Source organism: Bison bison, unplaced genomic scaffold, assembly GCF_000754665.1.
Source record: "Bison bison bison isolate TAMUID 2011002044 unplaced genomic scaffold, Bison_UMD1.0 scf7180017864219, whole genome shotgun sequence".
Taxonomy (NCBI): Eukaryota; Metazoa; Chordata; class Mammalia; order Artiodactyla; family Bovidae; genus Bison; species Bison bison.
The window spans coordinates 94633-120427 of NW_011494791.1; positions in this window are offsets into that span (position 1 = coordinate 94633).

Genomic DNA, 25795 nt, shown 5'->3' on the forward strand with positions numbered 1-25795 from the left:
GGCCACTTCCTTCTCCAATGCATGAAAGTGAAAAGTGAAAGTGAAGTCGCTCAGTTGTGTCTGACTCCTAGCGACCCCATGGACTGCAGCCTACCAGGCTCCTCCGTCCCTGGGATTTTCCAGGCAAGAGTACTGGAGTGGGATGCCATAAGTGCAGTGTGCTCATGTGCTCAGTGATGTCCGATTCTTTGCGACCCCATGCACTGTTGCCTGCCAGGTTCCTCCATGGAATTTTCCAGGCAAGAATACAGAAGTGGGTTGTATCTTTCTCCTTTGGGGAATCTTCCTGATCCAGGAATTGAACCCACCACTCCCATGTCTCCTGCACTAAAGGTGGATTCTTTACTGTTTAGCCATTCTTCCTGCCTTCCTGCTTAGGGAAACCCAAATAAGTACAAATTTATTTTAATTCAACATCTCACTAATATTTATAAAGATTGTTGCTTTAGCCCATGACCTTTACACTGTATTATATATATTGTGAGATCAGGTAATTTTTCTTAGAGGTAGATGTCAAGGGTGATTTTTCATTTTAGGAATTAAGCATGTGAAACACTAAATGGCTGATTACTTTTATCTAAACTAGGATATTACCTCAGAATTAAAAATTTTGAACTTTCATGGACATTCTCTGGCTACCCATTATTTCCTTCCATTTTTTCTTGTTCTAGCTTCACATGAGCTTAAAAGTAAATTCCAACAAGTTAATTACTTTTAGTTTGATTTAATATACCATAGGCAATATAGGGATTATATACCTATATTTCTAACTACACATTGACACTCTTGATTTTCATTTTCACTTGTGTTCACTAGTTCTGATTCTCAAGAGATAAAGACCCACATTTTTTCCTGCAATCTCAAAATCTAACATTTCCAAAAACACAGCATGAATTATTCTTAAGTTTGATATAATTGTAGTTAGAAAACCTGACCTGAATTTATATGTGACTATTTAAGTCTTTATCTCAACTAGTGTGAATACTATATATAATGAATACTTACATGTTTCAATGAAGTCACATAAACATTTATAACTAAAGACTGTTGCCTCAGATATTTCCAGGGTTGTTTAGTAATAACATTCATTTTGTTACTTTTGTAAAATCTGGAAAGAAAAAACAAAAACAAAACCTGAGTTCCAAAAGGTATCTCTGTGCAAATGGTTTGGACAATGAGTTGTGGATTTGTGAAAACAAATCTATAGCCACTGTATATATAGACCTTGAGCAGTTTGTCTGTCTTGATGACCTGTGTTCTATCTGATTCTTTTATATCTCTTGAAATTTCTCACTCTTCAGTTCAGTTCAGTTGCTCAGTCATGTCCGACTTTTTGCGACCTTTCAGTTCCTTATTTTAATATTTTCAATTCCTTATTTTAATTTTAATTTCCCCACCTTTATTCAAACAGTAATAAAGCTCCCAAGGAATCACATATCTGATATTTATTTTTCAGAGAAGACATTTCTGTGATCTAACATTGTTTCCTCATTAACACAGTTTCCTCAATTTTTAGTTTGCATTTTAATGTGAAACCTTCCTGCTCTACTTGCCTCTGCTGAGTTCTTCATGTACTCATCCATGAGCTCTTCAGAGGAAATGAGTTATGATTTAAAGGAAGAGTAGGGAACAAGGTGAGGTAGCACATGCAGCTGAATATTTCAGGATAACTGAAAAATATTTAGAGTTTCTAAGAAAATACTTATCCTGGTAGCTTGGTTAAAAGTGAAAGAATGAAAGGAATGAGTGTTAGTTGCTCAGTTGTGCCTCTTTGCAATACCATGGACCTTCAGGCTTCTCTGTCCATAGGATTTTCCAGGCAAGGATACTGGAGTGGATTGACATTTCCTTCTCCAGGGTATCTTCCCGACCCGGGAATTAAACCTGGGTTTTCCACATTGCAGGCAGTTTCTTTACTGTCTGAGCCACCAGGGAAGCCATAGGAGCTGCTGCTGCTAAGTCACTTCAGTCATGTCGGACTCTGCGAGACCCCATAGATGGCAGCCCACCAGGCTCCTCCGTCCCTGGGATTCTCCAGGCAAGAATACTGGAGTGGGTTTCCATGTCCTTCCCCAATGCATGCATGCATGCATGCTAAGTTGCTGCAGTTGTGTCCAACTCTGTGCGACCCATTGACAGCAGCCCACCAGGCTCCAAGGTCCATGGGATTCCCCAGGCAAGAATACTGGAGTGGGTCACCATTTCCTTCTCCCCACAGGGGCTAAAAGTGGATATCAGCAACATAACAGATTACATCACCAGGGAAATGATATAGAAGGCAAACTGAATGTTATACACAGGAACAAGTAGAGAGTGCAGTAAGAGAAAAAGATTATTTAAAAATTGAGAAGTGGTTACAAAAATGGCATGAAAATCAGGGTTTTGTAATTGGAGTAATCAAAGTGAAAACATCAAGGTAACTAAAACTATTAAAAGCTAGAATGTAGTCTGATGACAAAATATAAAAATAACAACACCTATTGCATTTACCATAATTAGGCAATTTTTTCAATGAGAAGGTGGTTGAATAAGGAAAGGAAGGAAAAGGGAAAGTATTTGAGAAATTCTTTACAGTGTGGAAATAGAAAAGTCAAGAAAGATAATTTCTGAAAGGGAGCAGAGAGATAAACTGGTACTTAGCATATGGTATAGAAGAGTGGAAGAATCTATTTTCCCAAAATTTGCAAGAAACTTTGTGTTCAAATATTGATGTGAAGAACTAATAAAAGTGGGAGGATGAAGAATGGGAGATGTGACATAATTTGTTAGAATTTTGGAGTTGACTGGAGGCTGGCATAGATAGTAGGCTTGATCTCAAAGACAAGTGGAGGGAGACACATTTCATCTATTAGATGTGAAAGAAGGATGGGTGGACAGATGAATGGAAGGATGGCAATAAGTTTCTGAGTGCATAAGAATGAATGATGACGTGCTTGAGGCTATATTCTCTGTCAGTTAGGGACTATCTACCCAGAATGAGTAGAAAACTAATGGATAAAGGGATTTGGTTAGGTAACCAAGTTCTGAAACAGCCTTGAAGGATAATGGGAGATGGACTTACTAGAACAACAGAACAATTTGGGGTGCCAATAATACACTATATATATAATGATATTTTTCTTTGGTCAAGTTCAGCTTGGTAAAGAGTTGAAAATGCATATATATCTTTGTTTCTTTGGACTTGCAGATTTATATATTGCAGCTGTGGGTATAGACAGGGACTTGGTTGTGGAGAATAGGCTATATAAGAAAAGAAGAATATATGACAGGGTTTACAGATTAAGAAAAAGGAGAGAAGTTAGAGTCTGTCTATTTGGAAAGATTAAAGAACAACTATGAAGTAAATAATTAGCAAGAATTAAATGAACAGTTTTATTTTTAGATATTAATTTTTATTTTAAGATTTCCAAATAAAAGATTCACTCAAAATATTTATTGAGCAACTCCTGGATGAAAGAAATTGTCCTTATAATTGTGGAAATGAAGGTGGGATACATTTTACCCTTTTATGCAGCAAGCAGATCAAACCAGTCAATTCTAAAGGAAATCAACCCTGAATATTCATTGGCAGTACTGATGCTGAAGCTGCAGATCCAGAACTTTGGCCACCGGATTCAAATTGCTGACTTATTAGAAAAGACCCTGGTGCTGGGAAAGATTGGGCAGGAGGAGAAGGGGATGACAGAAGATAAGATGGCTAGAATGCATCACCAACTCAATGGATGTAACTTCAAGCAAACTCTGGGAGATGGTAAAGGACAGGGAAGCCCAGCATGCTGCAGTCCATGAGGTCACAATGAGTTGGACAGGACTTAGTGACTGAACTGAACTGAAAGTGATGAAGCTGAGATTCTAGCCAGGTAGATAATATTAAAACAAAAGAAAAATGTGGCTGAATAGTCTGCACTGCAGAGGTAACTGAGGGTGTAAGAAAATACTTTCAAATTCCCTCAGCCAAGGCAGTTATTTAACAATGCAACACAGACAGTGTCAGGCATTTCTGTGTGTGCTCTCCAATTGGGAGAGTCAATCATCAGCTTACAAGACAGGAAGGTACTTATATGCTGAACAGTATGAGAATTAATCCCTACCATCACCACAGCATAGGCCGGACCTGGGATCCTGATCCTGGCTCAGAACTAAGATCAGAAAGCCGCAGGGTCACAAAGATACATAGAAAAGCCACTCTAAAGCTAACTAATAATAAGTGGACAGTTATTTCAAACAAAGTTTTAGGTGTAGTCAATCTGCTTTCAATTTGATTGATTGAAATTGTATTTTTAGTGAATTTTGAGAATGTCTACTGACCAAGACAGAGAATATGGGGGTTTAACACATGGGAGGAAGATCTTGATATAAATTTGTATGTGGTAAAAAAATCAAAAAATGGACATAAGGAACAAAACTTAGAAAAGATGTAAATATGATTAGAATAAAGACATTTTCCTTTGGTATACCATACTTAGGATTTTTTATGATTTATTTTGAGGAGATAATTATAAATTATTTTAGAATACAAAGCTTTTGGTTTTGTTGATATTGGATATAGTTATCCTTATATTATGAATGTTTTAATGTGTTTATTGTCTAAATTCACTGTATGTGTTAAAAATGATTCTCAAACACACTATGTACTGACTCCATAGTATTTCTAAATCTTTTCAATATTGTTATTTACTAAGTATATAAATTTGTCAACCTACCATTTCACCTTTTTTACTTAGACTAGGAAGCAATACAGCAAGATTTTTATGCATTCCTTGAGGCACAGAATTCTGCAGTTCAAAGGGAAAACAAATTTTTCTCATTTTTGTAATCTCAGATATGACTGTGATATTCTTGTGCCCATTTCTTAAAAAGAAAATCTGCCCCAGTGGGTAATATTAAGCAATACTCCTGAGAGACAGTTGTTTTAGAAGAGATTAATTGTGGGGAATTGCCTGGTAGTCCAGTAGTTAGGACTCCATGCTTTCACTGTCGAGGGCCTCGGATCAATCTTTGTTTGGAGAACTGAAATCCCTGGCAAAAATAAATAAATAAACAAAATTTTAAACAAGGATGCTATTTTTTTTTAGGTTTTGCCACTGTTTACTTGTGTTTTGTACTGTATAAGTACAGTGTAGAAATGCTTTCATTCTGTTCGTAATGGCACTGAATAACGCTTTTTAGAGTAAGAGTTGAGTGGTCTATTTAAGGGCAATCTTGAGAAAACTCCAGGGAAGATCCCCTGAAGAAGGACTAGGCAACCCACTCCAGTAATCTTGCCTGGAGAATCCCATGGACAGAGGAGCCTGGTGGACAATAGTCCATAAGGTCACAAAGAGTTAGACACAACTGAAGCAACTTAGATAGAGTTTATCAGGTAGGGAAAATGAATTTATTCTATCATTTGTGGAGTACAATGGCCTGATCAGAGAAGGGTCACTGTCTATAATATAGATATATCAGTCCATTCAAGCAATATTTAAAAGAATAATAACTTCAACTGTAGACCAGATAAGTTATGATTCACACATATATGCATTTTACATATTTGTCCTTATCTGATAATCTGAAATGAAAAAATGATTCTTAGTGTCAACTAAGTTTCTTTTAAAAATTAAATATATTATAATTAGTAAAAAGGATATTAACGGTTGTTTCCGATCATAATACATATCTTGAAATATACTTCATTTTTAATAATAGAGATGTCTATCAATACACAGTTTTCCCTTTTATGGCATACAACTGGAGCTAAACTGTAGCTGTTCAAACAAGGGCTACATTGTCAGCCTAGGTTTTCCTTGACTAGAACTATCCCTTGTGACTAATTTCATCACTGGAATATGGTAGATGTCCTACATGCTATTCTAGGTTAAGACTTTTAAGAAAGGGCAGCTACATACTGATAAGACCCTGGGGAATAGAATACAGACAGCATGGATAAAATTTATATTCTTTAAGTCAATATGTGGAATAGAGCCACCAAATGATCAGTGGCACCTAAATTAGATGACAATATCAGTAAAATGTTAAAATACATTATGTTTAAACTAATACATATTTGCAGTCTATTTGTTACAATAATATATCCTAATCTAACAAATAGAGCCAAACCATAACAAGAACTGAAGTCTATTTGAACAGTGACTTTGTCAATTTATATACAATTCAATGCATAAGAGAATCAAAGTTAACTTAAATTGTTGATTTAACTTGTTTTCTTTTCAAATATTTTCTCCCCTGTATGAATTATATTTTTTTTCAGAACCATTTGTTTTGAAGATGAAAGACATTGAGATCTTAATATTTACCTTAAATAAAACTGACTAAAAATAGAGATTTTTGCAGCAAAATATAGACTGTGGAGTTCTTTATAAGTATGCACAGATTTTCTTTCCCTAAAGAACAGTTGCCAGGAGCAAAATTCCTTAGAATATCAGTATATAATCAAACATTCATGAAAATGTGCATGTATGAAAAAAGGAAATAAAAAATATATATAGTGACCATTTCACCCTCTTGAATGTCCCTCTGGAACTTGAGGGGATTCCCTTTTATTTTCATCCTCCATCATAACAGGGTGTTAAGTGAAATGACTTTGGAAGATGGTTGATTAAACAAAGTTAAAGACCTTTATTTTTTAGCTTTTAAGAGTCTAATTAATTATGCACCTAAAGTTAAAGGATACTATTGTTGTACTTCCCAAATTATTTATTACATAATAATTTAAAAGTGTTTTTAAGAACACTGATTTTATGTGGACTTAAGAGAAAAATCTATACTGTTTCCTTCAATTATTTCATAATTCCAGCAATGATTTTATTAGAGAATGGTTGAGTTAAAGACAATTTAAACAAAATTTACACAGGTATTTTTTCATTGATTTTTGGTAGTGATCTCAGTTTAATCTTTTCCTGATATTATTATATTTATGTTATATATGTTATATTATTGAGAAAAATACACAATTTCAAAATAAAGTAAAACTCACTTCAAAATTACACAGCACTGAGGAAACTATGGTTAACATTTTTCTCTACTCCAATATATTTTATATTAAGATCCATTCTTTTGGAAAAGAGAGGTCCTATTGTAAACACATTTATATCATGTTTTTTTATAGACATAATATCAATAATATTTTTGCTTTTATAAAAATATTTATAATAATAATATCTTATTATATTATAATTATTTAATAAACATACTCATTTTAAAGTATATTTTCTTAAGTAGAAAATGAGAGATGTGGCAAACACTGAGTATTCTTTAGGCAAGCATTAAAATTTGTTTGCAGAGCTCTGAAGTGATCTAAGGAGTCTCTGCAAATGATGGGAACTGGGAGAGCTGAAGAAGTGAAGGCAAGAATACTGGAGTGAGTTGGTATTTTCTTCTCCAGGGGATCTTCCAGACCTAGGAATTGAACCCAGGTCTCCTACATTGTGTGCAGATTCTTTACTGACTGAGCTACAAGGGAATCCCAAAGGATGGCTTGTCAGGAGTGGGATATTAGAGACCATCTATTTTATGTTGGGTTTTATGTGATATTTTATTTGAATTTAGGATTCTAGAAAACAATTTAGAAAAAAAATATAAATGATCTATATATGTTGGTTTGTGATAAAATTAAGCATAATTTTATTACTTTGTATCTATTTAAAATATTTTCTATTGTTATATCCCCAATTATATATTGATTTAAATTATTTAGTGCTATAATTATTTTATATACAATAAATTTTAACTTCTATTTTTTTAAGTCTACTATGTGAACAAAAGCCTATTTTAACTATGCTGCTTTGGAAAACAGTGCTTTTCAAGGAAAATATGATAAATATATTTAAATAAAACTATTGAAAAAATATCACATTGATTGTAACAATGTCAACTGAAATAAGAGCTAAATTCAAAGTATTCTTCCCCTTTTCCTTCTTCTTTTTCTTCTCCTTTCTTTCTCTCTCTGTCTGCCTGTCTCTTTCTCTCCCCTCTCTCTCTCCTTGCCAACCACCTCCCCAGCCTTCTTTCAAATTCTAGTGCATTTTGAAGGCTAGTGGCTCAATAAAAAAAATTAAACACACTTAAAGAGAAAGCAAACCCCAGCAGTACTGAAAGACACAGATGTTTATACTATAGTAGCACTATAGTATAAACTTCTAGTTTTGTTAGTTCTTCTCTAGTTTTGTTATTTCAAAAGAAAAGGATTAAGAACCAATAAACAGTTATTAAATGAGTTATTAAATGTTACTGGCCTCATATATAGCTAATGCTATGGCCTCAGAAAACTGATTTATGGTTGTTACAATATGTTTAAGAAGAGATCAATAGCATATCATTGTAACCCATTACAACATCATACTAATTTTAAATATGTATGATTATTGATTTTCTGCAACAGCTTATGACAGTATATGCTACTTTTTTTAAAGCCAACACTGTCAGAGTTCCACACAAATTAATATTCCCATACCAGAAAATTTATTTTATAGGAACATGAGTCTTTTAGGCTAATAAAGCTAATGAAAATAACATTGAACATGAATAGAGGAAATAGGACAGAACACATTTGTCAAGACATAAGAAAAGCAAATCTATACTTTGTCCCTCCAAAATGATATTTTTAATAGTTTGGAAACTTAAGTTTAAATATTTGGTTTTAAATGAATATTTTAAAATGTTATTTGTGATATATACTTAGATTTGAGCAAATTTCTGCTATGAAATTTAAACTCCTTTACTTCATTAAATATCAACATGGAGTTGGAAAATAAAGAGTCTTTATACTTTTTCTTCTCAGTCTTTAATTACATAATTCAGATATTATATGCCACACTTATTTTCTTAATTCTTGACTTAGGCTTTTTCATAACTCAACCATAATAATGGAGCACCAGAACCTAGGATTTCTGTTCTCAATGGACTGTGCTCTTACACACACATACCAGTGAAAAAGTAAAGTGGATGAACGAATTTCAAGTTGATTTTTCATTTACTCTTCTGTGTGGTTTAGCCGTAAAATACAGTTCATTCAAAGGCCTTTTGTTGTTTCACTTCATTTATTTGGCATAATAGCAATAAATGTTCTACTTCGTCTGTTTCCCAATAGTGAAATAGCACCCGGCTTTACAATGAGACTAGAGGGGTTTATCATATGAAAGTAGCTTATTTGTGCTCATGTACTAAAGGTGTCATTGTTTAAACATATTACAATTTGATAATATCAGACTACCACTACCCACCAGAGTAGAGGCTTTTAGTATAATATATGTATTTGTAATTTGATTTCATATCATAACTCTTAGTAACTTTCCCAAGGTGTTAGCTCTTAATCAACTCCAGTATTCTTGCTGGTGAATTCCATGGACAGAGGAGCCTGGTGGACTACAGTCCATGGGGTCGCAAAGAATCGGATGTGACTGAGCACACAACAAACACAGAGAATGACTTTTCATCTTTATTAATTCAGTTCAGTTCAGTTGCTCAGTCGTGTCCGACTCTTTGTGATCCCATGAATCGCAGCACGCCAGGCCTCCCTGTCCATTACCAACTCCCGGAGTTCACTCAGACTCACGTCCATCGAGTCAGTGATGCCATCCAGCCAACTCACCCTCTGTTGTCCCCTTCTCCTCCTGCCCCCGATCCCTCCCAGCATCAGGGTCTTTTCCAATGAGTCAACTCTTCACATGAGGTGGCCAAAGTCCTGGAGTTTCAGCTTTAGCATCATTACTTCCAAAGAAATCCCAGGGCTGATCTCCTTCAGAATGGACTGGTTGGATCTCCTTGCAGTCCAAGGGACTCTCAAGAGTCTTCTCCAACACCACAGTTCAAAAGCATCAGTTCTTCTTTGTTAATTAGGGGCCTTACATAAATCCTACTTACCTGAATCCCTGCCCTTGTTCTCTTCCTGACATCCTTGTGACTCCCCTCTTAACCTTTCAGAACCTGAAGCTTTCTACTTGACCTCAGGTTCTGTAACTCTTTGTTGTCAAACATAGGAGTCCTCATTTTACCTCCCAAACATAATTACAGATTAAAAGTGACGGAGAGGGCTTCCCTTTTGGTTCAGTGATAAAGAATTAGGGCTTCCCTGGTGGGCTCAGTGGTAAAGAATCCATCTGTCAATGCAGGAGATATTGGTTCAACCCCTGGTCTGGGAAGATCACACATGCTGCAGAGCAAATAAACCAGAGTACCACAACTGTTGAGCCTGTGCTCTAGTGCCTGGGAGCTGCAACTACTGAACCCACATGCCCTAGAGCTGTACTCTGAAATAAGAGAAGCTCCTGCAATGAGAAGTCTGTGAACCACAGAGAGTAGCACCTGCTCGCTGCAACTACAGAGAAGTCCGTGTTGCAATGAATATCCAGTTCAGCTATAAATAAATTTATTTCTTAAAAAGTTACCAAGGAATTTTATCACTGTTCTTCCTTCAACCTGGATTTCTTCTCTGACCTTTAATTAGAAATTTATTCAATTATCTTTTGTACTCTTATAGCTATAAATGGTCAACCATTATATAGATTCTCTTAATTTATTCCATTCTAGTGAAAACAAAGATAAATGGTATCTGATGTTGTATGGGAGAGGTTACTTTAAATTATGAAAATTTTCATAAGTAAGTATTTCTGTATAATGTACCAACTCTAAATTCAGCTATTTTAAATAAATTATTTAAATGTACATCACACATTGTTTTCTTATAAATAAAAATTAAATACTTGAATAAAGTAACTTTTTAAGAACTAAGAGTTATCATTAGTAAAATTATGCTTTAAGAAAATAGACGATGAAGAAACATTCTGGAAGCTGAAAAATGGCAATCAGTGACAAAATATTTAATTAAACTGTTACTTGAGAATATTTTGGGTATCTGAAATTTTCATTTCTGAAGCTGTGGCTATAACAAAAGAGTTCAGAAAACTGAAATAAGCATATTTTTTAAAAAAATTATAAATATAAGCATATTTTCATTATTGACTATATCAGCAAAGGAGTTAGAGAAATAAAAATAGATCAAGGAAACAACTATTAACTTTCAAAGAAGAAATGAAATAGGAAGTTTGTAGCAATCTAAGGCTTTTCAAAGTTGTAAAAGCCAGTTGACTTGAGATCCCTAAGCCCGCCCCAATCAAAAAAGAGAGAGAGAGAAAAAAATCTTTGAGAAGAAATAACCCTCTAGGAAAAGTTTAAACAAAGTTAAATCAGAGCTAATAACAGACTAACAGTGTGATTTCTGTTTAGTCTTATGAAAGAAAATGAAAGTGAAGTTGCTCAGTCGTGTCCGACTCTTTGCAACCCCATGGACTGTAGCATATCATGCTCCTCCGTCCATGGGATTTTCCAGGCAAGAGTACTGGAGAAGGTTGCATTTCCTTCTCCAGGGGATCTTTCTGACCCAGGGATCAAATTCAGGTCTCCCACATTGTAGGCAGATGCTTTACTGTCTGAGCCACCAGGGAAGTCCTGTTAAGTTTTATAAATGAACAAAATATTTCACAAGACAAAAACCTGATCAAGCCTTTCTTAAGGAATCACAACAGCTTTAAGGTGGTCTTGTTTAAAATGAAAAAGAATAAAAATACAGAAAAAAGAAAAAAAAAAGGAAAATATAGCCTGTGTACAAAGTGAGAAGTAAAAACGAAGGTGAGTATGATTCCTGGGAAACCTTCGATGTAGGGATCAAACAGATACAAATTACAAAATGTTTGTGTTAGAGTTGTACTTGCAAGAAACCACAAGCTAGTTGTGATTGTGGGCATTCAGTCTCCTTCAGGAAGAAGCATCCTAAAAAAAATGCAAACCACTTAAGTAACATATGTACCCAATGTATACTTTATCTTGAGTTTTGGAAAAGAAAAGTGAAGTCGCTCAGACGTGTCCGACTCTTTGTGACACCATGGACTGAAGCCTACCAGGCTCCTCGGTCCATGGGATTTTCCAGGAAAGAGTACTGGAATGGGTGGCTATTTCCTTCTCCGAGGGATCTTCCCAACCCAGGGATTGAACCCGGGTTTCCCGCATTGTAGGCTGACATGATTTAGAAAGGTAATAATAATAAAAAAAAAAAGTCTCCAAAGAGAATCATGGAGACACATGAAAAAAGTATAATACAGAACACAAATTTGAGTATAATCGAGGAACTTTCTTCTTCCGCTGGTTTGCAGCCTTCACAGTATTCTCCCAGAAGGAGGATTTTAGAATGGCTCTCGTTCCCATAAATGGGAGTGTTTCCTGTGGCTATTCAGTCCCTACCTACTTTCTTCTTGTGAGTGTGAAGGAATTGGTAGCAGGTTTGTTCATATGTTGTGAACAAAGACGTCTGACATCTAGATCTCATATAAAAATTACCACAATATAAAAATCTCCTGAAATCTTCATTATGTGATAGCATCCCTTTTGTTTAGAACACAACAGTACATGATTTTACCAACTGGAAAGATTTTACTGCACACTAAGTCCTATATTCTTTCATTACCAATCTTATAAAAACTTTTGCTACAAATATTTTTCCATGTGAAAGAGTAAATATGGAATACTAAATGTTGTCATTTAAAAGAGAGAAACAGTTAAATACATGAAAATGTGGTTAACGTCATTAATCATCAGGGAAATAGATGTCACATTTTCTTTATCCACTTATCCTTTGATGGTCATTTACTTTGATTGTTTCCTTGTGTTGGCTATTGTAATTAATGCTGCAATGAACGTGGGGGTGGGCACAGATATATTTTTGAGGTAGTGATTTAATTTTCTTATGATAAATACCCAGAATGTGGAATACTGGATCATCGATTTTTAATTTTTCAGGAACCTCCACATTTTTTTCCATAATGATGGCATCAATTTACATAACCACAAAAGTGTACAAGGATTCCCCTCTCTCCCTACCTTCACTAATACCTGTTATCTCTCGTTTTTTATAATAATTATTTTAACAGGAATGAGGTGAAATCTCATTATGATTTTCATTTTGCATTTCCTTGATGATTAGTGAAGTTATGTCAATTATATCTCAGTAAAACTGAGATATAAAATAAACCAAATCTTATGGGTGAGTTGATAAATCCACAATTTTAATTAATATATTTAATATGCCTCTATCAAAATATATTAAGTATATATAAACAAATCAAAAGGTAAGGCAATTTCAATAACATATCAATGTGTTTGTTTTGGCCAAAATGGTGGAATACAAGACCCTGAACTCACCTCCTCTTATGGGCACACGAAATTACAATTACTTACAGAGTAAATATTTAAGATAATGACCTTAGGAATAGCATAATAGGTTTTCCATAACCAAATATAAAGAAGCAGCCACAAAGAGACAGGTAGGAGGGGCAGAGACATGGTATAGTCAGAACCCACACCCTGAATTGGCAACCCTCAAACAAGAGAAATATCAGAACTGCAGAGGTCTTCCCCAAGGAGAGAGGGCTCTGAACCTCACATCATACTTCCCAGCCTGGGGGTCCAGCATTGGGAAGATGAGCCCCCAGAACACCTGGCTTTGAAAACCATGGGGTCTTACACTTGGGAAAGCAGAGGGTTATAGGGAAGAGATTCCACTCTTAAAGAGTGTGCACAAAATCGCACATGCTCTGGAAACTAAGGTAGAGGTAATAGTTTGAAAGGAGTGTAGGTGAAGTCTACTTTCTGCTTTTGGACAGCCTCTTGGAGAGGGGGGAGGCAACTGGGACTCCACTTGGAGGTGGAGATGGCAATTTGGGGAAGCTCAATCCACTTTGATGACATGGGTGCTGGTAAGAGCTATTTTGGATCCCCTTTTCAGCCTGTTAATGATAAGTGGTTTCCCTGCCCACGGTCCAGCTTAAAGCAGGTACATGCCTTCAGGCCACACTGCCAGCCATTCTCGGAGCCTGCCCAATGTACCAGCAGGCTCAGAGCAACCAAACATGACCAGGCAAAGCTGCCAACCTTGGAGGAAGACTACCTGACTCTTCAGCAGGCCATAGTCACCACACGAGTTAGGGTTATGTAGCCAACCAGGGACAAGTCACACTTACTAGTGTGCCACAACAGAAAGGTGCATGCAGTGCACTTGGGGTGCACCTCCATAGCACAGAGTTCGAGTGACCAGAGGTGAGTGTGCTGCCGGGTTCCACAGCATTTCTTCTATGTAAGGTCACTTCTCCTAGATCAGGTGACATAACCAGTCTACCTAATATGTACAAATAAGCATAGAGAATTAGGCAAAATGAAAGAGAAATATGCTTCATGCAAAGAAACAAAGTACAAACCCAGAAGGAGAACTAAAGAAATTAGAAATACCCAATCTACCCATTAGTTAAAGGTAATGATGATAAATACGCTCAATAAAATTGGGATAAGCATGGATGAACACAGTGAGAAGTTTAACAAAGAGTTAGAAAATATAAAGAAGAACCAAACAGAGCTGAAGAGTGCAATAACGGAAATAAAAAATACACCAGAAGGTATCAACAGTAGGTTACATGACACAAAGGAACACAACAGTGACCTGGAAGACAGAGAAGCAAAAACCATCCAAGCTGAACAGAAAGTAGATTATTTTTTTTTTTTAATGTGAGGATAGTTTAAGAAACCTATGATGCAACTTCAAGTACACTAACATTTGCATCATAGGCGTTCTAGGAAAAGAAGAGAGAGAGACAGAGAGGCAAAGAGGCAGATAACTTACTGGAAGAAATAATAGCTCCATCCAGGTTTAGGAAGCACAGAGAGTCCCAAACAAGATGAATCCCAAGAGGTTCATACATAGGCACATTATAACTTAAGTGGCAAATATTACAGAGGGAATTTTAAAAGCAACAAAGAAAAAGCCACTACATATATGCAAGAAAACTCTTAGATGACTCTTCAACAGAAAACTTACAGATCAGAAGGGAGTGGCACTATATATTTAGAGGGAAGAAAGGAAAAAACCTATAACCAAGAATACTCTTATCTGGCAAGGTTATCAATCAGATTTGAAGAAGAGATCAAGTTTTTTAGAGGAGTAAAATCTAAAAAAGTTTAGCACCACTAAAATAGTTTTACAACAAATCTTAAAGGGACTTTATGTAGAAAGGCAGCCAATGGAATAAAAAATATATTTACAAGCAATATACCCAATAAGGAGCTAATATCCAGAATACACACAAAACTTCATACAACTCAACTACAAAAGCAAATCAATTAAAAAATGGACAGATGATTTAGACATATTTCTGAAGATGACATACAGACTGGCAACAAGTGCATGAAAAGGTGCTCAAAATCACTAATCATCAGAGAAATATAAACACAAAATCACAAAATCACCTCACACCCATAGAATGGCTATTGTCAAAAAGACAACAATAAATAAATACTGGTAAGGACATGGGAACAAGGGAACCCCGGTATACTGTTAGTTGAAATGTAAATTGGTACAGCCACTAAGGAAAACAGTATGGAAATTCCAAAATATTTAGAATAAAACTGTCATATGATCCAGCAATTTCATTTCTGCTTATTTACCAAAAGATTAAAAAAAAACAAACACTAATTCCAAAAAATATGTGCACCTAGTGTATGTAGCATTATTTACAATAGCCAAGGTATGGATACAAGCTAAATATACATGGATAGATGAATACAGAAAATGTGATAGTACACCTAAAAGTAACAAAATATTGTATGTCAGCTATATTTCATTAAAAATAAAGAAAATTATTATATCTTAGGAAAATTCTTAAAAGTTCATAAATCTGTATTTATTAAATTGACTTTAGATTCCTGATCACTTTCACTGTGATGATTTTCCAAAATGACCATATTTCAAATAAATAAAATACTTCCATATTAAAAAATTTAGAGAACACAATTACTATAATTATCACAGACCTGAGCAAAACAATGAAAATAAATAGTAAAATATTTTAATTATATTAAAAAGTTTGTTAAAAGTAAAAGTGAATATTAAAAAAATCTAAAATCAGTGATGGATAAGTGAGAATTTTCAAAATGGAAATTAAACAATATAAAACTAAATAAAAAAATGTCAAATAGCAAAACTCAAAGTATATCAGAAAAATAGAGGTAAATATGTAAATTTGATTTAATATATATTGAAAGGTGAAACGACAAATCTACACATTAGTAAAACAACAGAATTAAAAAATGGGTCATTTAAATTTTTTGTTTAAAACCCATAGATAAGGCAAATCTTCACATACATAATTAAGAATAAAAAAGAAAAAAATAGAAATTGTTAGTTAATAATGAATATTTCCTAACTATTTTAATCTATGATTTACTCTAGTCATAACACATTGAACTTATATTTTGAAAAAGTAAGTTTTGAGCTCCATTTCTATGTTATTTTCACATTTTTGAATATGGATTTCCAACTTTTCCATTACCATTTATTGGAAGATTATCCTTTCTCCATTAAATTGCTTTTACACCTTTCAAAAACTCAAGTAACTGTGTTTGTCCTGTTTTATTTCTGGGCTGCTGATTTGATTCTATTGATCTATAAGTCTATTTTGTCACTTCCAAGATATATTGATACACTGTGGCTTTATAAATATTGAAATCAGGTAGTTTAAGTACTCTAACTTTGTTCTTCTTCAACCATTTCAAATAAAGCTTAAAAAAATTCTATATATCAATATCTACAAAAAATTAGATATATCAAAAAAAGTCTATATATCAATATCTACAAATTTTGATTTGGGATAAATCTCCCTTAAAAACTGCATTCTTGTTGTTAAAGCTTGCTGACTTCTTCATATATGAAGAAATATGAGGGTTAGACCTTTAATTCTCCTTCCTATATGAGTTAGTTTTATCTCCTTTATGTTTTTCTCTTATTCTGAATCAACTGTAGCAGTTTCAATCAAGACCCAAGAGTCAGGGATATGTCTCAAGATAGACTTTATGTGCCTCCTAACCTTAACCTGGGTAGGTAGGTAGAATGTGGACCACAAAAAGTAAGTGTTAGCAACTAGGTCCCGATTCACGTTTCTCTTTCATTGAAGGTAAAAATAAATTATACAGTTTGAATGAAAGGGAACTTCTGGAGATACATGATTTAGAGTAAGCAGAAATGTTTTCCTTCAATTTCAGTTCGGTTCAGTTCAGTTGCTCAGTCGTGTCCAATTCTTTGTGACCCCATGGACCACAGCACACCAGGCCTCCTTGTCCATCATCAACTCCTTCAATTTAGTTTAATAAGAACAGGTTATCTATGCTTCTTTGAATATTCCAATACAGAACAAATTCTACTTATGCTTGTCATATTCACTAGCCAAATTAAGAAGAAATAGTATATAAAAAAAGAACACTAAAAATATTAATGCATAGAAACATCAAATTATGTGAAAATGTTTCCACTTCTAACATTAAAATATACATTTGATTTGTTGCCATGAAGGTTTTAAGTTGTAATTGCAAAGTAAAGTTAAAATAGATATCTTTTATGAATCTGAATGCATTTTGATATAATAAATGGCAAAACTAAAGAGCTGTCACTTATCTTAGATAAGTAACACTAATTATATTGTCAAAAATATTTGTAATTCAAGATAACGCACTTGAAAAATAATAACTTCTTAATTACAATCATAAATTTAGTTAAGGAAAAACTCATGTATTAAAATCTTAAATTTATAGATACTACTAAATATTTCAGTTGTGACTATTTAATACCCAAGAAATGTAGTCAATCTTTAATGAAAAAATTTACTAATTACAGTGATCAAAACTCAGATTTATTATCTTAAGCTGTAAATTATCTTTATCTATAAATTAGTTTACCCCCAAACTCTCTTGAAACTGTTTGCTCTCCTGCATCTTTTTACCATTCTGTCTTTTTATTGCTTAGTTTTATTTCTATCCTAGCAGTGGTAATAAAACCCTCTTAATGAAACAGTTAGCTAAAATTTCATGTTGATATTTCTAGTGAATATCAGTTGTAGTAGTTTAGAGGAAAAGAGTAACAATTCAACTTGCATTTATTATCATCATTAAAATATTTGACGTTTTGCACATGTAAATTATGTTAGAATCAAGTTAAATATTTTAATCCAGGTCATTTTAATAATAATTTCTGATTATTTGTGATCTATTACCCAAGGAAAATTGAAGCTCTATATTAAATTCAATCTTTGTCAATCTATTTTATGGCATATTTGAAAATGCTACAATGAAATTGGAAGCAAATATCACATTGGAATGTTTACAGGTTTCACACGTGAAATATACTTGCAAAATCATTCAGAAACTGCTAAAAGATAATGGCTTTGCTATGAAAGTGACTATAAAATTAGTCATAGCGGAGGTTATAGACCATTTGGCAACCATTCTATAAGGAAAGAGAGGTCAAGTATTAAACTACATCAGGCTAGGAAATCTCACCAATAAACATTTTCAAGGATATGAAGTATTAAAATAGACTCTTACTGTTGCAATGACTGAATCTTCCACTACATATTCACAGTAAAAGCCCAATTTAAATGCTAAGAAATAGATGGTGTTCCTCTCAAATTAGGTTGAAATCACCACCCCCAATGGGGTTGTATTTGAAAATAAAAGGTTTTTTAAGTGAGGTTAAATGAGGTCTTAAAAGTGAAACTGTAATCTTAGAAACTCTAATCAGATAGATAATCTTATAGGAAGAAGAACAGAACCATCTCTTTCTCTTTACCCAGTGCAGAAAGTAGAGGTTATGTGAACACAGTGCAAGATGGTAGCCACCGACAAACCAAGAGAAGAGTCCTCAGATGAAACCTATTTGCTGTATCTTGATCTTGGGTGTCCAAGATTTGGGTTGGAGATCTTGGGTTTCCAAATCTTGGCTTTCTTAGTAGCCTCTAGAACTGTAAGAAAAAAACTTCTGTTATTTAATCCACCTCGTCTATGGTATAATAATTTGTCATGGCAGCCTGACATAGGGAATGACAGAGGATGAGATGGTTGAATGGCATCACCTACTATATGGACATGAGTTTGAGCAAGCTCATGGAGCTGGTGAAGGGCAGGGAAGTCTGGTGTGCTGTAGTCAATGGGGTCACAGTCAGACATGAATGAGAGACTGAAGTGAACTGATGGCAGCCTGAGCAGACTAAAAAATGAATTATACTAAAACTGAGTTTTAACAACTAAATGTGTTTCCTGATGGCTCATATGGTAAAGAATCTTCCTGCAATGCAGGACACCCTGGTTTTATCCCTGGATTGAGAAGATCTTCTGGAGAAAGAAATGGCATTCTACTCCAGTATTCTTGTCTGAAAAAAATCCCATGGAGAGAGGAGCCTGGAAGGCTACAGTTCTTGAAATCTCAAGAGTCAGACACAACTTAGCAACTAAACCACCAAATATATTAGCATGTTATAAAGAAAAAAAACTTGATTTCCAACTTTGATAAATGTGCTCAAAATATTTGTGCTATCCACGCTAGAATATTAAACGAGTACTGCTTAATGGGTGACATGTACTTTGAAGCACTTTAAAAAGTGCTTCAAACAATTCTCTGTTTTCATTGAAAATATTGATATATCTAACAGTAGTTTGACCATGGATTTAGAAAGAAAGTGAGAAAGGGTTTTTTGTTTTTGTTTTTTCTCTTTAGCAATGAAAATGGCTACAGGAAGAATCAAGAAATAAAGAAGATTCTAAGAGCTCTAGAAAAAAACGAGGAGGTATTTCTTCTGAAATTTAGACTGTGTGGTTCTGAACTGAATGATAATAGGAAAGTGACAAGCAGACAGAAACTCCCAGAGCCTACTCAAATTCATGTCCATTGAGTGGGTGACGCCATCCAACCATTTCATCCTCTGTTGTCCCCTTCTCCTTCTGCCTTCAATCTTTCCCAGCATCAGGGTCTTTTCAATTGAGTCAATTTTTTGCATCAGGTGGCCAAAGTACTGGAGTTTCAGCTTCAGCATCAGTCCTTCCAATCAATATTCAGGACTGATTTCCTTTAGGATGGACTGGATGGATCTCCTTGCAGTCCAAGGGACTCTCAAGAGTCTTCCCCAACACCACAGTTCAAAAGCATCAATTCTCCAGTACTGAGCTTTCTTTATAGTCCAACTCTCACATCCATACATGACTACTGGAAAAACCATATCCTTGACTAGATGGGCCTTTGTTGGCAAAGTAATGTCTCTACTTTTTAATATGCTGTCTAGGTTGGTCATAACTTTTCTTCCAAGGAGCAAGCATCTTTTAATCATGGCTGCAGCCACCATCTGTAGTGATTGCCATGATCTTAGTTTTCTGAATGTTGAGTTTTAAGCCAACTTTTTCAGGTGTACATTCAGGTGTCTCAGGTATACATTCCTAAAATAACGCTTCTGCATCATGGGGTGGAGGTTGATGAGATTTGCTGGTCACCTGCCTATCCCACAAGTACGATCCCCCTAAACTGGAAGCTGTTGTGGAAAGAAGTGCCATATTTTCAGCTATATCTGCCTGGCTAAATCCTCTATCAAACTGAGATGCATACACTTCAAATCAAATAAGGATCATACAAGATAGAATCAAGATAGGAAAAAGTAGAGTATGTTTTCACACATGAGAAAAAGCCATTGTGTCTAAAGCTATGGAGGCAGAGTAAAACAAACTCACATATTCATTCAAATTAGGCAGGTCTGGTGGGTCAGAGAAGTGTATATCCTATTATAATGTTTGAACAAAAGTGTAAATGACTAATTAAAACTATGCTTTTCTAACCAAGAATTTTTTAATATTAATAAAATTCAGCTATGTAAATGAATAGTACAGTAATGGGAGAATTCTGGGTTGTTAACAACAGGTAGTGAATCATTTGAGTAAAAAGAAGGGCTTTTGACCATACTAAAATAGAATCAAAGAGAAACTTAGTCATTCCATGAAAGTATTCACTACTTTGTGTGTGTGTGTGTGTGTGTGTGTGTGTGTAATCAAATATAACTACCAGTCCTGAGGATAGGAGAAAGAACACCAGAAGGGGATGGAGTTAAATTTTAAAGCAGTTTATCTGAGTGGAGATTTGCATTCAGTATATATTTTATAGAGTGGAAACTATGCAGTGATTTGCCATATGTCTGGTCTCAGCAAGGTGATGGTTGACCTACACAGCAACTACTTCCCTGGAAGGCCAGCTTCATGCTGCTCTACAGAGAACATTAATTCTTTGTATTTGTTAATTAAATTCCTTATTTATTTTCTAATATGGTATTCATTCAACAAACACCTATTATTGCTTATCCCATACATGTGTTACATAAGCAAAGATATAATAGAGTTAAGGCTATATTATATAAAAAGATGTTTATATATAATACATTCATATGCATCCAATCTGATGAGCATTACCTGGGTACAATTATGTATTTGAAAACAATAAATATATTCTAGGATATTCAGGGGCAGAGAAAATGAATTAAATTTGTGATATGCTGTAAGAATAAAATGGACATAAGTCCCCATATTTGAATTTTTTATCATGTCTTTTTCACCTCAATAACATTTTGAGATAAATTAGGCATGCCACACATGTGCAAGTGTTAAGAATTATAATAAAGGTGACATAGGACAGCTAGTTCTCTTTGTAACTATGAGGTGGTGAATGCAGACCTTCAGTTGTTATGGCAACCTTCAATTAATGAGAGTATCATCAAAGTCATCTTTCTACAATATTTAATAAGTTATTTCCATTAAAAATGATTGAATGTTCCTTTCTGAATCCAATGACATAGCTGAAGTTAAAAGCCATATTTTTTTTAAAAAATGAAAATAGATATGTCTTCAATTGTTTAATGGATAAAAGTAAAAATCTCAAAATTATTTTTTGTAAAGATACCTGCATCTATGTTGCTAATAAAATATTAATTAATAAAATTAATTATTAATTACATAATTAATACAATTATGTAATACTAATCTACATAATTAGTCTTTCATGTAGATTTATGGATCATTGCAGATTTTCCATTAAGCTAGTGAGGACAGATTTGATGATGATGGTGGTGATAATAATGACACAGAAAATTCTGCTAATATTAGAAACATTAATTAATAAAATACTAAGAGATTATTTTATTTCTATCAAAACAATCTCCAAACTATCTCACAAACTCATGAACATAAACAATAAGTTGAAAATACAAAGGTTATTATATAAGTGAATGCAGGATTGAGAAATTACTTGAATTTATGTCTACTACTTATAGAAATGACTTTTCATACATTATCTTAGTACTCAACACATGTAAAGTAGATTTCATTAATCCGATTTTATAGATTGGGAAAATCAGACACCAATCCAAAATTAAAGTAATATTTTACAGCTCACACAAAGAGTATGTATGAGACCAAGTCTGCCCAAATGCCAAAATCTGTCCTCTTTCCCTCAGGCCATGCTTTCTCCCTAGAATAATTTAAGAGGTTAGAATATAAAAATAATATCATAACATGTATGAGTCTACAAACTACTACCACAAAGTTCCAGTGTACTTATTTCACTACCTGTTAAATGATAAAATTGAATACCTGAGTTTATTAGCTGCTAGCTAATAATGCTTTAATACTCAAGTCCTAATATCTCCTTGCAGCACAACCCAGCATGATGTAAAAAGTAATGAGCATGATCAGAAAAGAAAATATTCTGATTCATTGATCAGCAATGTGAACCTTGAGAAGGAAGCTAAAAGATACAACTAAAAATAATAGGATTTTTCAGAAGCACAGACATAAATATAGTCTGAGGAAAGTGTCTTTAAAAAGTGATTCTTCTGAATTTTTTCTATATATATAAGAAATTAACCAAAAAAGCAAGATTGTCTTTCCCTGTTAACCAGGAAGGCTAAATCAGTTTCAATCTACAAAACTGAAGGCACTGGAACATTGGATATATGTTCATTTTTGTGCCAGCAATTGTAAATGATTTAGAACACAGTCTTAGGCTGGAATCCTAGCTTTTCTAAAACGGGTTAAATACCTTAAACAAAAATTATAATATTAAAAATAATTAAAAATAAATTATAATATTAAAAATGATTAAAAGGATATCTAGTACATATCCTTACTATGTACTAGATATGTTAGCCAAATATATTTTGCATGTGCTGTATTTTCTGATTTAAAAAATGTATTTCAGGAAATCAAACACTTAACCTTCAGTTTCCCTACTGAAATGAAAGTATAATATTTACTTCATAATTTTAAGATAAGAATTTTATGGAGGTAGTATATATATATGATTATGAGTACAGTCACTTGGTCAGATAACTCAGGATTTGAATTCCAGCTTTTTCACTGTATACCTCTGTGATCTTGGACAAAGGTATTAGATTTTACATATTATATAAGGACGAAGTCTTACATTTTGGGAAACAAAATAATTTTTGTTTGTTTTGTATATTGGGAAACAATAACATAAAACAATAAAAGAATTGGTTCACAATACTATAAAGCCACAGTAACTAAAACAGTGTGGTATTGGCATCAGTTCAGTTCAGTTCAGTCGCTGAGTTGTGTCCGACTCTTTGCAACCCCATGAATCACAGCATGCAAGGCCTCCCTGTCCATCACGAACTCCTGGAGTTCACTGAAACTCACGTCCATCAAGTCAGTGATGCCATCCAGCCATCTCATCCTCTGTCGTCCCCTTCTCCTCCTGCCCTCAATCCCTCCCAGCATCAGAGTCTTTTCCAATGAGTCAACTCTTAGTGTTGGCATAAAAACAGATATATGATCCATGGAACAGAATAGAGACCCCAGAAATAAACCTACACTTCTATGGACAATCTTCCACAAAGGAAGCAAGAATATCCAATGGAGAAAACACAGTCTCTTCAGCAAGTGGTGCTGGGAAAGTTGGGCAGCTGCATCTAAATCATTGAAGTTAGAACACACCCTCACACCAAACACAAAAATAAACTCAAAATGGCTCAAAGACTTTAATACAAGACATGACACTACAAGGCTCTTAGAAGAGAACATAGGCAAAATATTCTCTGACATAAATTGTAACAATGTTTTCTCAGGCCAGTATCCCAAGGCAATAGAAATAAAAACAAAAAATAAAAAAATGGGACCTTATCAAACTTACATACCTTTTGTACAGCAAAGGAAACTATAAGCAAAGTGAAAAAGAAAACTATGAACTGCAGGAAAATATTTGCAAATGATATGAGTGACAAAGGATTGATTTCTAAAATATACAAACTGATCACAAAACTCAGTAGCAACAATAACAGAAATATTTCCATCGAAATATGAGCAGAAGACCTAAATAGACATTTCTTCAAAGAAGTCATACAGATGGCCAACAGGCATATGAAAAAATGCTCAACATCACTAATTTCTAGAGATATGCAAATCATAACTACAGTGAGGTACTAACTCACACTGATCAGAATAGCCATTATTAAAAAGTTTACAAATAACAAATGCTGAAAAGGGTTAAAAGGGAACCCTCCTACACTCTTGGTAGGAATGTAAATTCGTACAGCCACTATGGAAAACAGTGCAGTGGTTCCTCAACAACAACAAAGAATGAAATAATGCCATTGTAGCAACATGGATGAATCTAGAGATTATCATACTAGTGTTCAGATCAGTTCAGTTCAGTCGCTGAGTCGTGTCCGACTTTTTGCGACCCCATGAATCGCAGCACGCCAGGCCTCCCTATCCATCACCAACTCCCAGAGTTCACTCAGACTCAAGTCCATCAAGTCAGTGATTCCATCCAGCCATCTCATCCTCTGTCGTCCCCTTCTCCTCCTGCCCCCAATCCCTCCCAGCATCAGAGTCTTTTAAATGAGTCAACTCTTCACATGAGGTAGCCAAAGTACTGGAGTTTCAGCTTTAGCATCATTCCTTCCAAAGAACACCCAGGACTGATCTCCTTCAGAATGAACTGGTTGGATCTCCTTGCAGTCCAAGGGACTCTCAAGAGTCTTCTCCAACACCACAGTCCAAAAGCATCAATTCTTCGGCACTCAGCCTTCTTCAGAGTCCAACTCTCACATCCATACATGACCACAGGAAAAACCATAGCCTTGACTAGACGGACCTTTGTTGGCAAAGTAATGTCTCTGCTTTTGAATATGCTCTCTACGTTGGTCATAACTTTCCTTCCAAGGAGTAAGTGTCTTTTAATTTCATGGCTGCAGTCACCATCTGCAGTGATTTGGGAGCCCCGAAAAATAAATTCTGACACTGTTTCCACTGTTTCCCCATCTATTTCCCATGAAGTGATGGGACCGGATGCCATGATCTTCGTTTACTGAATGTTGAGCTTTAAGCCAACTTTATTCACTCTCCTCTTTCACTTTCATCAAGAGGCTTTTTAGTTCCTCTTCACTTTCTGCCATAAGGGTGGTGTCATCTGCATATCTGAGATTATTGATATTTCTCCTGGCAATCTTGATTCCAGCTTGTGTTTCTTCCAGTCCAACGTTTCTCATGATGTACTCTGCATATAAGTTAAATGAACAGGGTGACAATATACAGCCTTGACGAACTCCGTTTCCTATTTGGAACCAGTCTGTTGTTCCATGTCCAGTTCTAGCTGTTGCTTCCTGACCTGCATACAAATTTCTCAAGAGGCAGATCAGGTAGTCTGGTATTCCCATCTCTTTCAGAATTTTCCACAGTTTCTTGTGATCCACACAGTCAAAGGCTTTGGCATAGTCAATAAAGCAGAAATAGATGTTTTTCTGGAACTCTCTTGCTTTTTCCATGATCCAGTAGATGTTGGCAATTTGATCTCTGGTTCCTCTGCCTTTTCTAAAACCAGCTTGAACATCAGGAAGTTCACGGTTCACGTATTGCTGAAGCCTGGCTTGGAGAATTT